Below are 14,919 nucleotides of genomic sequence, written 5' to 3'. Positions count from 1 at the left end.
GCCCCGAGGGGGCTCCGGCACCCGCTCGATCCGGTGACCCCTGGCAGTGCCCAGAGAAGGAAACCAGAATTGCTTTCTGGGATGAGTAATGCTGCTCGCCGGGTCAATTAAAGTGTGAAAAGGAAGTATTAAAGGTTAATTGAAGTTAGAGTGTTGTTTCACATTAAGGGTATGCTGTTTTCCCTGGGCATGCTAGAAAAAATGATTCATATATAAAATAGAAAAATGACATAAAATATTATATTTCAATTATTTAATATATATGATATTAATTTTATATTATATTTAAAATATATATAGTCTAGAATCCCCCGGAATGTTAGCATATACTATATATAATATATATTACACGTAAAATACAATAAATAATTACACATAATTCAGCACATATTTGTACTATCTATATGTTATTTTTTTTTTCCCTGGGCATGATAGAAAAGATAATTCTTTTGAACTTTCTATATAAAGTCATAGTTAATATTGAAGTGCAGCTGGAGCAGTTTCCCCCTGAAGCAGGATCCAGGTGGGTCGGAGGGCAGGTGTCTGCAGTGATTTGGGGGTACAGAGACCTAGACAGAGCTCCCAGCATCTTTAGAGTTCAAAAGTTCCCTTTTTTTGCTGACCCTGAGTTCATCCTGCTGACTCGTGCCAGCAGCGTGGTTCATTTTCTTCTCGTGGGTAGTTTCATCATGCCCTGTTCAGGCTTTGCACACTTGTTTCTCCTCACCATTCCTGGGTGTTTTCCACGGCTCGCTATAGCTGGAGCCAAATAAACCCATTCCTTTTTTCTCCACCGTTTGGCCCCTCTGAAAGTGCACTCACTGAATCCAGGGAAACCTGTCCAGGGAACTCCCCCGTGAGTACTCGCCTGCCTGGATTTAACTTGTATGTGCCTGCACCTGGGGTTATACCGCTCTGCTGATGTCGCCTTGTTCTTTAGGCAAGGACTTTTGGACTGTCACCTCCTTCCTGCTCCAGTGAAACCCGAGGCAAAGGGTGAGCCCGGCGGATTGTGTCCCACAGGGATTGCCTTCCTCTGGGTGGCACTGGGAGGACAGGGATTGCTGTAGGGATGTGCTGAGCACGAACGGGACTTGGGCTCAGCTCAGGAATCGTAATCACTGCGAAATAGGGGACTTAAATCGAACGAAGGAGCTCTGCGTACCAGAAGGAAGGAAAGCCCTGTCCAGGATTTCCCCTGCCCAAAAGCTCTCCCGGGAGATGCATCGAGCATTTCTGATCTCCTGTTGCCACCTGCCGTCAGCCGCCCACCGCCTCCTCCTACTCCTGTGCGAAGGCTTCTCTGCTTTGGGGATTGAGCTGCAGCAGAGTAAAGCGTCTGACAAATCAACGTCTGCACAAACAACTTATAAGTAATAATTTTGCTGATTAACCCTTGTTTCACCAGCAATTGTTCCTGCTTGGCCCATCTTATGGAGCAATACTGTGAAAGACTGTACTTTTCCTTCATAAAAGTTGGATAACACTAGAAAACACTGGGAAAATCAGCATTGATGTGGCAAGAAAATGTTTTGTTTCTGCATATTTGTTCTCCCATCACAGGATTCTCACCTGTCCTTCCCCCAGTGTTCCCGAGGATGCCCCCGAAAAAGGAGCAGGGACGCTGACGTTGTATCAGGACATGTCTGACTCAAGAGTTTGGAGCGCATTAAACCAAACTCTTGGCAAGACTGTGACAAGTGCCTTGCTCTACTGCTCAGCTTCTTTTTTCACCATGGCAGAATTGGTAGGTTTTGGAAGAAGCTTCTCCTATGACCAGAAAGACACTGGAGGAACCCACCTCTCTCTCTGACTAAAAATCTTTTCTCAATTTTGTTCTCATTTCTTTCTCCTATATATATATATATATATTTTTTTTTTTAAGAAATAAACTTATGATGGGATATTTATAGAAAAAAAAAATGCAAACATCATCCAGGGAGCTAGAGAGAATGTGTGAGCTCAGCTCTGTTACAGAGGTGGGTACCTTAATGGACTCTCTGGTTTTTAATTCATGCATCATTAGAAATAGCTTCCAGCAATACATTTGCTCACTCATCTCAAGGATCTAATTCCCCTGACTAGATTTCCTGAAGTGTGGGAATAGCTTGAAAGAAATTGGGGGGGGGAAGGAGGGGGGAGGGACAAAGGCAGAGACAAACAATTACTTTATTAAAAGTAGTTAAAATACAGAATAAATATTTTCTCCAAAACACTTATGTCTATAAAATATAACACAATTCAATTGACACAATAGAAATAAATTTGTACTGATCTAAACATCCCTACCCATTAACATTATAAAAAGCCCATTAATTCTCTAAGTGCTATATATTCCGATCCTTACAAATCTTTAATTGTCAAATTTACACTGATCTACCAAAGCTGCAGGTAGAGTAAAATCCCAGGATGTGTTTCTCAATGCTTGTGGAATAAGGTGGTTGTGTGAGAGCAGTAAAACTTTCCAGTAGAAATCTGACCTTAAACCTTCAAAGTTAAAAGATCCCCAACCCATATTGCTGTCCCCCCCTGCACTGGCCCAGCCTGGTTTCAAAGAAAGGCAAAGGGGATATATTCACATCCTGTATCATCTGTCACTCGGTGTTGATGGCACAGCAAGACCTGGAGCCAGGTGATGGTCAATGGTCGGATGAGATGTGTGCTGTGAGCCAGCTGCTTCTGCTCACACCCACCCCTATTCTGTTTCCCTGTAACTCAGAAATTAACTCTTCATGAGAAACACAGAAATTTGGTGCCTAGTCAGGTCCTTCTGTAATCCCCTGCATGATTTGGTTTATCAAGCATTTAAATTTTTGTCTCAAAATACAGACACCATTTTGCCACCAAATACTTTGAGATGACAAACACGAACCAGCACAGTACCACTGAAACTGAAGGTGTGTCCTGCCAGATTTTAACACAAAGGAGGAACACTTCTTAAACAAGGAAAGCTTTTACCGCTGATATAAATTTACAGCAATTTTAGAAACTTCTAACTCTCCACTCTTGTGTTTTTTAATACTTTCTGGATGAATGTCATCAGCTTTTTTATAAATATTGTTGTGCTTCTTCTTTCTGCATCACATTTCCCCTGAAAAATAAGTCAAGAAAATGAAATTGCTTAATATTTCATCATTATTTAGAGCTTTTTAATCTCAAAATAATTTTATAAATGATCCAAATTTTCTTTAATTTGCTAATCATACATGTGAATCCTTATTTTAGAGGTGGATCAAGCTGATTATTAGACCAAGGGAAGGATATAAACATGAAATAACACCAGGATTTATTCTTCCATGTACTAAAAACAGAAATTACTCTCTTTTGTAGATGTAAAGACTCATTTGTAAATTATAGATCTTGTTATATCTCTGCTGCATGATCTCTGGTAGACAGCGAATAAATTCCTACCTCTTTTTCCAGGCTTGGCATGAGCCATTGCCTCAGTCTTTCAAATTTTTGGAAAAAGCCACTGAATTTTTTTATAGCTGGATTATTTTTCAGCTGTTCTGTTCCTTCAAAGATTGTACTGATACAATTCACATCCTAAGATGGAAGAAATAGAAAAATTGAGATACAAGAATTCATAACCACAAGCTATAATGAGCTTATTAAAAAACATTGTGAGTTTTGCCTAGCTGCCTGGGTGGCAAATTCATTCTTATTGACTTTTGGGCTTGAGTTTGCAAAAAACTTAGGCGAGTGTGCTTATCTGCTGTACACATATATTTACTCTGCAGACAGAAACCTGGCAAAGGACAGTATCTGCTGGCGTGCCTTGTAATGTCCAGATGAAATATGTCATTGTCTAGAGACTCAGCCCTGCCTCTTCTGCAGCCATGTGAAGACCAGTTTGATTTCTCACATCTGCTCCTGTCTCTCCAACAAAAGAGAAAGAAAACAGATGAACTTGAAGCTAGTCCAAACATTAACCCATGTGACATCTGACACCTGTGTTCCAGGAGAGATGGGGACAGCGGTCACCCTCTCATTTCCCAGCCCTTGTCCGGTCCTAAGGGTGACCATGCTGGTCCTCTGCCACAAAGCAGTCACTGGCTTTGCTCTCCGAGACCTTGTGGTCTGGACAAGGCCACCAGAAGGGGGAGAAGGGATGTGGGATGGAAGCCAAGCAAAGAGTGATGATGGTAACACTATCCAGGGTGGGATTGTTTTGAAAGAGATCAGCTAAACTCACAAAGAAGGGAAGGAGAGGACAAGACCATCAGCATCAGGAACAGATTTAAGTGTTATGGGAGAAGAAAGTGATGAAAAATGAAGAAAAGCCTAATCATTGAAGATTGGAGGAAATGCAGGCAGCTGCTGAAGGTCAGAATTGCACCCATGATGTTCTTGATGAACGTGTGTCTCCTGTTAATTGTTCCTGGATGCTGCACGATGAATGAGACCATTTTCCCCACACCCTTGCCTTGGAAGCTGCATGCTTCTGCCACTGACAAACAGCAAGCACAGAGACACCGAGGAAGACTCTGTCACCTCTGGACCCAAAGAACAGGTGAGAGGGAAGCAGCTCTTGCCCCCGAAGGAGAGCTGGGCACTGACACAGTGGGTTGTGGCAGCACCACCAGGAACCCCATCAGGGAAGGGGTAAGTGAGCTGCTACCATTGGGAACTGCTGATTCTGGATCAGAACCTCAGAGCTAAAGTCAGCCCAAGCCCCAGCCTAGGAAGAGAGCTCCTCCAGACAGGATCCAGAGATCTGGAAACTTTACATCTAATTTGCAAGGAATGGGCTGGATTGGGATGGAATGGGATGGAAACCCCTACCCTCCCATAACTAGTTTAGGGCAAAAATGGGAATTATTCTGCTCCTTCAATAAATCAATGACTTAGATTACATTCCCACAAATAGCCAACTGGACACACTATTAGCAGAAGAGTTCTGTGCTGGACTGTGGACTGTGGACTGTGGAAACCAAGATTCTAGTAGATGCACAGCAAAGGAAAAAGCCTCATTAACAGTGTCTGCATGATAAGGTAGTCATTTAAAGTTATCTGAGAAAGAAAATCTGAGAGGGGAAAGGAGAAATTTATTGGAGATGCAAAAGAAGGTGGGAAATCCATAAAGGGGAGTTTGATCTTTAAGACAGACCCTGTTCATGGACACCCGGTCACAGTGTCCTGTTCAGTGGGCATTAACACCATCCTTAAGAGAAGATGAGGTAATACAACTATTTAATTCCCTAATTTATGGTAAGGGTATAAAAAGCCATTTCTAGAAGTGGACTTAATGAAGTAGACTAAACAGAAGGATTTTTCAGACATACAAGCAGGAAGTGTGAATGAATGTGTTCTTTCCTTTTTAGCTGTATCTCATTCAAAAAACTTATTCAGAAAATCATTCTGTGTGTGTGTTCTGCAGGAGATTTACAAAAACATAGAACAAGTATAGTTGCTGTCCTTTTATATTACAGTATCTTTTTTGACCCATCATTTGATTGGTTTTAATAATGTTTTATATCTAATGACACTTTATATTTTATAATTAATTTTATATCTTATATATAGCTACACTTAAAGTAATTGTTTGCTCTTAAATACAAATAGAATATTTTAGAAGACAACAATTTAAGAACTACCTCCATTTCTAGTGAAGAAATTAACCAAAAAAGTTACTTTTATTTAAAAATCTTTTACTTACATCTATATTGTTGGGAGTTTCAATCCTCAGATTCTGAAAAATAACACATTAATTCAGCCTTTCAAATATCTTCTTCACTAACGCTGATAAAAATATAATAGATAAAAACATAGATTGTTTTACTTTCAAAAAAATTTAAATATTCAAGAACAAGAAGATTCAGTATATTAAATTTTACATTAGAAAAATGGAAATTGAATTTACCTGAATGTCCTTTGTCATCACCTCACACATTTGCTGTAGTAGTGTCAGTAATTCAGCCATGCTGCTCATCTGGGGAGCAGCAGAGATGCCTGCAGCCAGCAAGAGAAGGTAGAGATGGGTCTTCATCCTCCTGATGTGCTCAGAGAACCTGTAAGTGGTTCTGGACCAGTCCTCTACCATTTTATGGTCTCTACAAGGAAATAACTGTTTAGGTTGAATTTTAAAACTGGTTAAAAAAAAAAAAAAAAGCCATTCTTTGAGACTTTCTGGAAGAGAAAGGTTCCAGTAAATTTGGTGTTTAACCTTGGGCCAGCCTCCTTACCCAATCAGCTTTTCCATGGAAAGTAGGTAGTAAATATAAAAGGAGTGGCTTTTCAACTTGAAAATTAGTAAAGCATAGAATGACCCAAAGCATGACCAAGCAGTTGCCATCTGCACAGCACTGCTCTAGAAATCAAAGCTTCTTTGTTCACAGAGTGTGATCATCTGCTAGACAATAGGAAAAAGACTGGTATAAGAAAAAAACACCAACAGAAACCCATGGAAAATATGTGGCCCATTTCCTAGAAAGGAAAAATTACAGCACTTGTGCAATATTTATGGCAAAATTTTGACAAAATACAGGCATTCTGTAAGAGTTAATTAATTTACAGCAGGAGAAGCCACTGCCCTGGAGCATCAGGGTGGCACTGGGGATAGGCACAGCAAAGTGGCCCTTTTTGGGTGGGAAGAAGGGAAGCAGGGTGTCTTGAGTACATCAGCCCAGACCCCATGGGCACAATTGGTGCCCCAGAGTTGATTTTGTGTCAGGATAGTGGTCCCCTTACTGGCCCATTCTCTGGACAGGAGCTGGCAAGGGTTTGCAAGCATCCAGTCTAAGGTCTTCATTCATTGAAGGCATTGTGGTGTCTTACCTGGCCAAATCAGCCAGTGACTTGTGTTTTCCTCTTTCCCGGAAGCTGGAAAAATTCCTTTTTTACTTCCGTTTAAAAAGTATGATGTTATTTTACAGAACTGAAGGCCGCATCGGTGGTGGCTGCAGTGCAGCCCCATGTCTGCCAGGCAGGAGCAGATCCACTGGCTTCGCTCATGGGGTCTGATGTCACAGCATTTCAGAGTAAGCACCTCAAGATCTCAATAGTTTGAATTGGGGAAGTCAAAAGTCAGTAGTGGTTATGTGGCTTAGCTCAAGCTAACCTGAAAGCTGGCTGCTGCCTGCTTTGCTGTATCCGTTTGTCATCTCTAAAAGATGAGGGTTTTTTCCACACTTCACACTTATCTGTAGAACTTTCTCATCACACAGCTCTGAGGATCATATTCTTGTAGGAATGTGGCAAGTAATAAGGAAGAAACTTTTTACAATAAGGAGGTAAAACACTGGCACAGGTTATCTGGAAAAGCCTCATTCCTGTACGTGCAAGACCAAGGTTGGGTGGGGGTCTGAGCAAGCTGGTCTAGTGGAAGGTGCCCCTGCTCATGGCATGGGGTTTGGAACTAGATGGTCTTTAAGACTCCTTCAATTTCAAAGAACTCTGTGATTCTGTGAACTCTGCATAAGTGCATCTCTGGGAGATGCAAAGGCAAAGAATCTGCCTGGCACAACCAGTTGCCCTTGGGCTGAATTTGTAAGCCATAAAACTGAAAAGATTAAGCCCCACTCTTGGCTCATTGTGTTTTTGGTGTTCCACAGCTCCCTTCCTTTGGTCTCCTTCAAACTCACACTGGGTTTTCAGGCAAAGCCTCCTCTCCCCTTTGGCTGGTACCTGGGCTGCACCTGCCAGCCAGGCTGAGGTTCGACCCCACCGTTAGAGATCTCTGCAGGCAACTCAGTTTTAACTCAAGGTTTGTTGGAAAACCCCACTTTTTTCACCTTTTCCTTGGCCGACAGTTGGCCCATCTACTGTAGCATGGTGTTTCCCATCCCCACTGCAAAGGATTGCCCATGGGGCTGCTGGACACTGCTGTGTCCCCCCACCTCAGACCTCCCTGCACCAGGGCTGCTTAGCGCAGAGAGCACATCTGTCTCCAATTCCATTCCTGGCCGGCATAACCACCAACAGATTTTGTCTCAGGCTTTTTCTTTTCCTCCCTCTCTTGCATTTGGTATTTGCAGACACTTCTGCAGAATCCCAGCACTGTCCCAGAACTTTGTACGACCTGTATGACTGTTCTTTTTCCCTTGATAAACTTAGTCTGTAGGAGATAATTCCCTGTTCCGAAGAATTCGTGGGTATTTTTGTTAAATATAGCAGTAGCATGAGCTGGTCTTTCAGCTTTTCCCAGCTCCAAAGGAACAAGATTGGTCCTTCACTGCTTGCTGTTTTACCACTCTCCCTTCTTGTGACATATTCCAAAATCACTGTACTTTTCAAGGCAGGGATTTTTCCTTTTCCTCTTTTCCTTCACTTTTTCCCCTATTTTGCTTGAGGTAACAGAACTGCTCAAGTGCCTGTTTTTCTCTCTAAGCTGGTTCAGTGCCCCTACACAAATCATAGTCCCATCTTCTGACAGGTTCATTTTTGTACAGATGGTTTGGGGTTTTGTTTTTAACATGAATGCAGGGTTAAGAAGCTGAAGGAGGATGTAAGAAAAAAATAGGGCAATGTAAGCAATGGGTCCTGACCTCAATAGTGTACATCTCTGGTACCTATAGTTCTGGAATTTGTCTGATCTGGGAGCATGAGCAGAGTGAGGGCACACAAACACTAATAGAATTGGTAGGAATAGGAATAAGAATAAGCAAAGAAAATATTTCAGAAGAAACTCTGGAGACTGGAGTATCAGACAGCAAGTGGAAATCCACACTGCTGGATTTATCCAAAGTGTCTCTATTTCAATTTGGAATGATCAGGAGGGTGGAAGTGAATAAATAATCTTATCAGTCAATTCATGACTTTTGATACTAATGAAAAAGGCATTTCAGTGGGAGTCAGGGTGTGATAAGTGTTCATATTTGAGCCACTTTAGGAATATTATTTAAGAAAACAATCAGATGATGCTGAGTGTGAAAACAAAGTTTTCCTAAAGGCAAGTGCAAGGTGCTGCTGATGCCAGCTGGGATCATCCCTGGCAAGGGCTTCTTTGTGTCAAGAAATTGTGATGGTTCCTGCAGGTTTATGCCTGCACTAAGTTGATGGACTCAGTGAATGCTTCGTAAAAACTGAGTTGCAACTCTTTGTAGGAGCTGGTTTTGCTCTTTCATGTAGATACACGTGAAGTTACAATGGTCAGATAAGGTTTCTTTACTGGTGTGAGTAGAAAATGCAGCACTGCTATGGTGCAGTATCTTGTGCCACCCTAGCCTGCCAGACTCAAGAAAATGGAAATTTCTGGAAACCAGGGAACAACTCCAGGAGAGATGCTCTCCTTTCCCACATGGTTATGTTTCAATATTTTGTGCTGGGAACTTAGCTTAAAGCAATCCATTTGAAATGGAGTTTTCTCTTATCCCAAACAAATTTTCTGATCCTCAAACTCATCCAGTCTCCTGGAGTTGTAGAAACTGTTTTAAACTTTAGTGATACTCTCACTTGTAACAGACAGTAATGGAGAGGAGTGTGGTGAGTGCAAAAAGCAGGTCACTAGGAGGGAGTCATATTCACCACATTTAACAAATTATTCTTTAGCTTTTGCTGCCTTGCAGCAGTAGGTGCCCTTTGTGAGGGTGGCTGGTACAGCAAGGTACATGTGTATGTCTGGATGCTCTTACCAATGAGCAGAATTCCTGCTTCCTACAATGGACAGCAAAGATAAATGCCTGTACTTTGTTCTTGCATCCCAAAGTAGTGCTGCTCCATAGTGCTGCTCCTGGAGCATCTCTGCCCCAAAACTGCCCTGGTGATTCTTCAAAGGCCAGTTCCAAGCCAGGGAAATTGTGAAATTTAGTGAAGACTGGTTTTGATCTAAATTACATGAAATAAAACCTTTTCCTGGGAAACAGGCTGTTGGGAGGAATTTTATTTACAGTTCTGTGGCAGTCCGTGGGAGTGACTGCTTTCTGGAAACAATATGTGCAATATCTGGCCATTTTTTCACAGGTCCCTTTTACCACTGGACACTGCCATCTGTGGGACTCTGTCAGATCCCACTCTAAGACCAGCTTGACTGAGCTGTTGCACAAAATGGGATGCTTCCTATAGAGAAAAATAAAGGCAGAAGACAAAAGACAAAGGAGGGAACTGTTGCTCAAGACTCAGACAAAATGTGGATGTCATCTGCTGCTCACTCTCTGCCCTGGGCTGGAGCAAAGGCACAATTGCTAGCTGGCCCAGGCTGTATTAGAAAGCTTTTAAGCACCATGGGAAATGCCAGTGGAATGGTAGCCAGAATAGTGAAATGTTTTAAGAAGACCCTAATCCACTGTCATGTACCTCCCTGAAGTGCCAAGGCAAAGGAACAGTAGTGGGATGCTTATCACTTCGGATCTCAGGACTTCCTTCGGCAGCTTTAGCATCTCTTCTGTTTTCTAAAATCCTTTTGCTTCCCTCACCAGGAAATGACACTTGTAGGAGCTCAGAAACCTGTGATTATGATTTTTTCAGCCTAAACCACTCAGTATATTTGTCCCTAATGTTTAGTTTCTTTGTTTTCTGATTTTTATGGTGGCAGCGATGCACTGGGTTTCAGTTCCCACAGCATCACACCCTGCAGCAGGAGCCTGCCTTAGTGCCAAGTGTCCCCTGCACTCAGCAAGACCTTCCTGAGAGCAGGCTCTGCCTCAGTTTGGGTGGGTTTTTTGTCTATACATCCTGAAAATGAAAGTCTTAAAAGGCTTTTCCTCTTCACTCACAGGGTAAACAGCATTGTGTATATTGCATGTGAATTTTAAAGTTGTACAGCCAGTCTTGCAACTTCCTCTGCTTTTTTGTGTGCAGCCTTTCCCTGCCAGGGTTCCTAAAAACCTTTTTCATGTGCCTGGATAACTGGTTTGAAAGAGCACCTTTCTTTTCTCTTTTGAAATGACTTGTCAATAGGTTGACAGTGTGGTAAATGGATAATGCACCATGTTGGCAGCACACTAAAAATCCATTTCTGCCACTCAGGCTATTTTAGAATGTTCCCGAGGATTCTAAATTCTCTTATAATCCTAGCACTGCTATTCCTGAAGAGCACAGAGCATAAAACAAGAACTACATGTGCTCCAAACTCTGTTAACCTCTGCTAATGCAGGAAGTAAAACACTTCCAGAAGAGCAAAATAGAAAGAAAAGAGATTTTGCTGTGCAGATGGACCCACTATAAGGTAATGAGATGGAATAGTGAAAACATGCACTTTAGGTATGAGCTGAGCTTATGCAAAGTTGCATAATTGTAATTAGAGATGTCTTCTGCTTAATGAGTTAATTAAGCTCCAGTCTGGTCATTTCAGCACTTAGTAGCATTTGTCTGTGCTTGTCTTGTGAGGTTTAGCTTGGTGTGGGTGAGCAGTATTGTCCCCAGAGCAGGTACAGCACATTATAGTTTACACTTATAGCAGGTTTTAGCATGTTTTGGAAGGAAAGGTGAGTTCTTAGCATGACCTGCGTTAATATTACAATCACTCAGCAATGGTTGGTTGAAAGGGGTTTGTTTTGATTAAGATTATAGAGTTTCTGCAAATTTTGTGATAAAATGCTGCCTTTGCTCCTACTTTTCAGTTTTATGCAGAAAGCTGGAGTGAAACATAAAATACTAGAAAAAAGTGATGCTTCCTAGCCTTGCCTCAATTTTAGCAGCTGTGCATCATTTACAGTTACTTGTGAGAGCTGATGTTTATGTACTTAAATATCTCCTCTGTGTGAGACAGGTTTCCTGGCTTATTTTGTTTCTCTGGATGCATTTTTGATTCCTTGGGAGCTGTGTCAGAAGGGTCGTGTTTGGAGAGGTGCCGTCTCATGTTTGCTCATTCAAAGGTCATTGTTTTACTCTTGCTAAACCTCCGGCAGTGACTAACAGCGTGGGCATGGCCTTGTGAGACAGCGTTCTCCAGGTTTCCTCTTTACTGCTCTCTTTGCTTGCTCTGGATAAGATTTATTAGTTTTAAGACTGACTGGATTAGCCACTGTCACACTGCTAATACCAGTGTCTGGATTTATCCTCGCTTTTCTGTCACCAAGATGGGAATCTCTTTGCTGTGCACCCTTTCATTTCTTGTAAAATCTTGTCTATCTGCTACAGTCATCACAAACCGGATGGTTCCTTGGACATAACTCAATTACTTAATCCTATTGTTTATTTCAGTAGAGATGGGCTATGACTTCCCAAAAATACATCTATGCCAAGTATTTTTCACTTAAAAGTTACACAATGTCTATCTGGGCAGGTCCTCAAACTGCTTCATGCCCCAAAAGCCAGCTAAATGAAGCCACTGCATTTCATTTGGAATTCAGGGTATGTTTCCATACACTAGCAAGAGTGTTGTTTTCCTCTGACACTTCAAGTTCTAGAAAAATGTCATATTTTTATTTAGGAAAAGTGACTCGTAAACCCATTCTTCACTTCATAAAAAATACAGCTTTAGGCAATCTGAGAAGAAAAACCAAACAAATAAATCCAGCCTAAATTAGACAACCTTTGCTACCACCACTGTTTCTGTTTGATAATTATCATTATATTTCTATGGCAATAACCCAGAGACCTGCTCAGGGTTTTGTTTTGGCTTGTCACTGAGCCAACAACACTAATTCCTGACTCTACTACAAAATTTGAAGATACCATGGGTTGAAAATAAATTTGGAGTAATATTAAAATAAATATGATCTGCTCGCACACTGAATATATTAATTAAATAAAGAGTGTGTATCATGCAGGTATACTGTACTGCAATTATGTTGTAGAATTACAGGGAAACAATTGTTCTCAAACTTAATTATGCACATATTGAAAAGACAGCCTTCTCTCCTTTTTATTCCTGCTTTCAGATGATAAGTATTCGACAATTTTGTAAGTGCCTGCAGAAGAGCACATCAATGGATCTGATGCTTAATCTGTATATTTTTTTATTTCACTTATATAGCCTTGACTTATACTCTAGTTATTATAGTGCATAACCTCCACAATATAATTAATACTTTTAAGTTCTTTTACTCATTATCACTTTGAATACTAGGACTGTGCACAAATATAAAAGGTCTCTATAAATTAAATAAATACATTAATACTTGCAATAAGGCATAAATATCTGATAATTCATACATGAAACATTCATGTTAACATTGTGGTGTCTCTTCCTGGTGCTCTGTCTTCCATCAGAACCAACTCTAGTGTTGGGTCTAGTTGTCTCCAAGTATTTGGGGTGCCAACACCTGTCATCAGGACTCCCAGCAGTTCTCGTGCACCTTCTGGAAGTAACTCATGAAGTGCTTCAGGGCTGTCTGTTGGGGCAGGTCTCTCATTGGACAGGATCTGGTGTTCTCAGGTTGCTGCAATAATGATAATAGCAACAGGTAATAGTCAAAATAATGGAGGAAATAAGAAGAACATATTGCTGAGAAGCTGTCGGTGGTTGTTCAAGGGGATGTTTAATCAGAAGGAAAGACAGATCTGCACGAATGAACAGAGAGAAGACATTTGAGTATTAGGAATACTTCTTCCTGGTTGACTTTGCTTACTGAGGTGTGCCTTAGGGCCTTTTCTTATTAGTGTCCTGGATAATGACAATTCCAGAATTTGCCTACAGGTGATGCATCTTTTAGGAAACTCTAACTCCCATCCAGACTCTGTGAATTCAGGTATTTCCTGTAAAACCACTGCTGAGCAGCAGCCGTAATGCTCAACTCAACACTGTGAAACTAAGGCTATGCAGAGATGGCATCAAAATTTTGCTGTTGACTTTACTCGGCCAGGATGCTGAGATGATTAATTTCATGTTTTGAAAAAAAGTGAGTGGTACAATAACATAATTTCATATTTTTACCTAGGGTGTCCCTAATTCAGCCAGGGGACTTAGAACTAGATGAGCTTTAAGGTCCCTTCCAACCCAAACCATTCCATGATTCTATGACTAAAAATAATTCATGAGAAACTTACTGTATGTGTTTTCTTTAAAGTTGATGTTATGTGATCCATGTTTTTCTCCATCAGAGAAATATGGGCTCCTGCTGGATTACTCTTAAAGGAAAGTTTCAGCCCTTCTATGGTTCTTTCAAGTTGACAGGGAACATGACTGCACTAAAAAAAAATCAAGTAACAGCAAAATTATATTCTGCCAAATTAGTTGACTTTTATCTTTCAGTAAATTCAATAAGTATTTGCATGCATAGCAGAAACAGAAATTACCTATTGTCTACTCTATTTCTGTACAAACACAGAAAGAGGTACTTTCCTATGTTTTCTGGGGTTTGATTAAAAATCTACAGCAGGAGAGAAAAGAAACACATTTTTTAAATTGTTATAAAGGAAAATAGAGAAAAGAATTGTAAAAGCAGACTAAAATCCATTGGGGTTGCAGTTTTATCAAAACCATACTGACTAGCCCGAGGATGTTAGATCTGCCAAATCCCTCTCCCAGCTGTATCTCCCACACACGACAGAAGCACTGTACCCCTCTGTCTACATCTTAACCTTCTTTAAAGCTGCAAGCTCTAAACATTTTTCCTCTAAAACAACAGGCTGGCTGTTCTTAATTATTTTTCATGAACCTTTTTCAGTTCACAGAACTTGAGAAATCTGCAGACCACAAACTGAAACCACTGATCAACAGGGTTGTGGGCAATAACTTCTTGTGCCAACAAATAGCTTCCTTCAGACACAAACTTTATGGTGCTTTATAACACTCAACTTGTTTGTTTGCCAAAAAGTGAGAACATTTTAGTGCTTCAAGTACTAACCCCATTTACCACCTTTGGTTCTAAATGACAGCAGGTGATGTTCAGGGTCTGCACTTCACGCAGTAATGTTGAGAACAGCTTCAGTAGTTATCTCTCTGCAAGAACTCCTGAGACTGCCTTCAGTAGGAGTATAACCAATTCCCAGAGACCATGGCCACAGAATTGGTTATTTATTTTCATAGCTTTCCAAACAAGTAAGTTCACTGAATTTGACAGAAATGCCCATGAACCATTAGCATATGTATTCCTT

The 14,919-nt window shown here is 41.0% G+C and overlaps 1 long non-coding RNA gene across 1 annotated transcript in view; it reads left to right on the top strand.

The window, feature by feature from the left end:
- Positions 1-3,823: 3,823 nt before the first annotated feature.
- Positions 3,824-14,919, top strand: part of LOC108449771 — a 14,687-nt gene continuing 3,591 nt past the window's right edge. The window contains exon 1 of the long non-coding RNA XR_001866057.1: positions 3,824-4,995. This is a non-coding gene — a long non-coding RNA (uncharacterized LOC108449771). The remainder of the gene's footprint in view (positions 4,996-14,919) is intronic.

This window comes from Corvus brachyrhynchos, unplaced genomic scaffold (genome assembly GCF_000691975.1).
Source record: "Corvus brachyrhynchos isolate BGI_N302 unplaced genomic scaffold, ASM69197v1 scaffold381, whole genome shotgun sequence".
Lineage (NCBI taxonomy): Eukaryota > Metazoa > Chordata > Aves > Passeriformes > Corvidae > Corvus > Corvus brachyrhynchos.
This window is presented reverse-complemented; position numbering and strand designations above follow the sequence as displayed.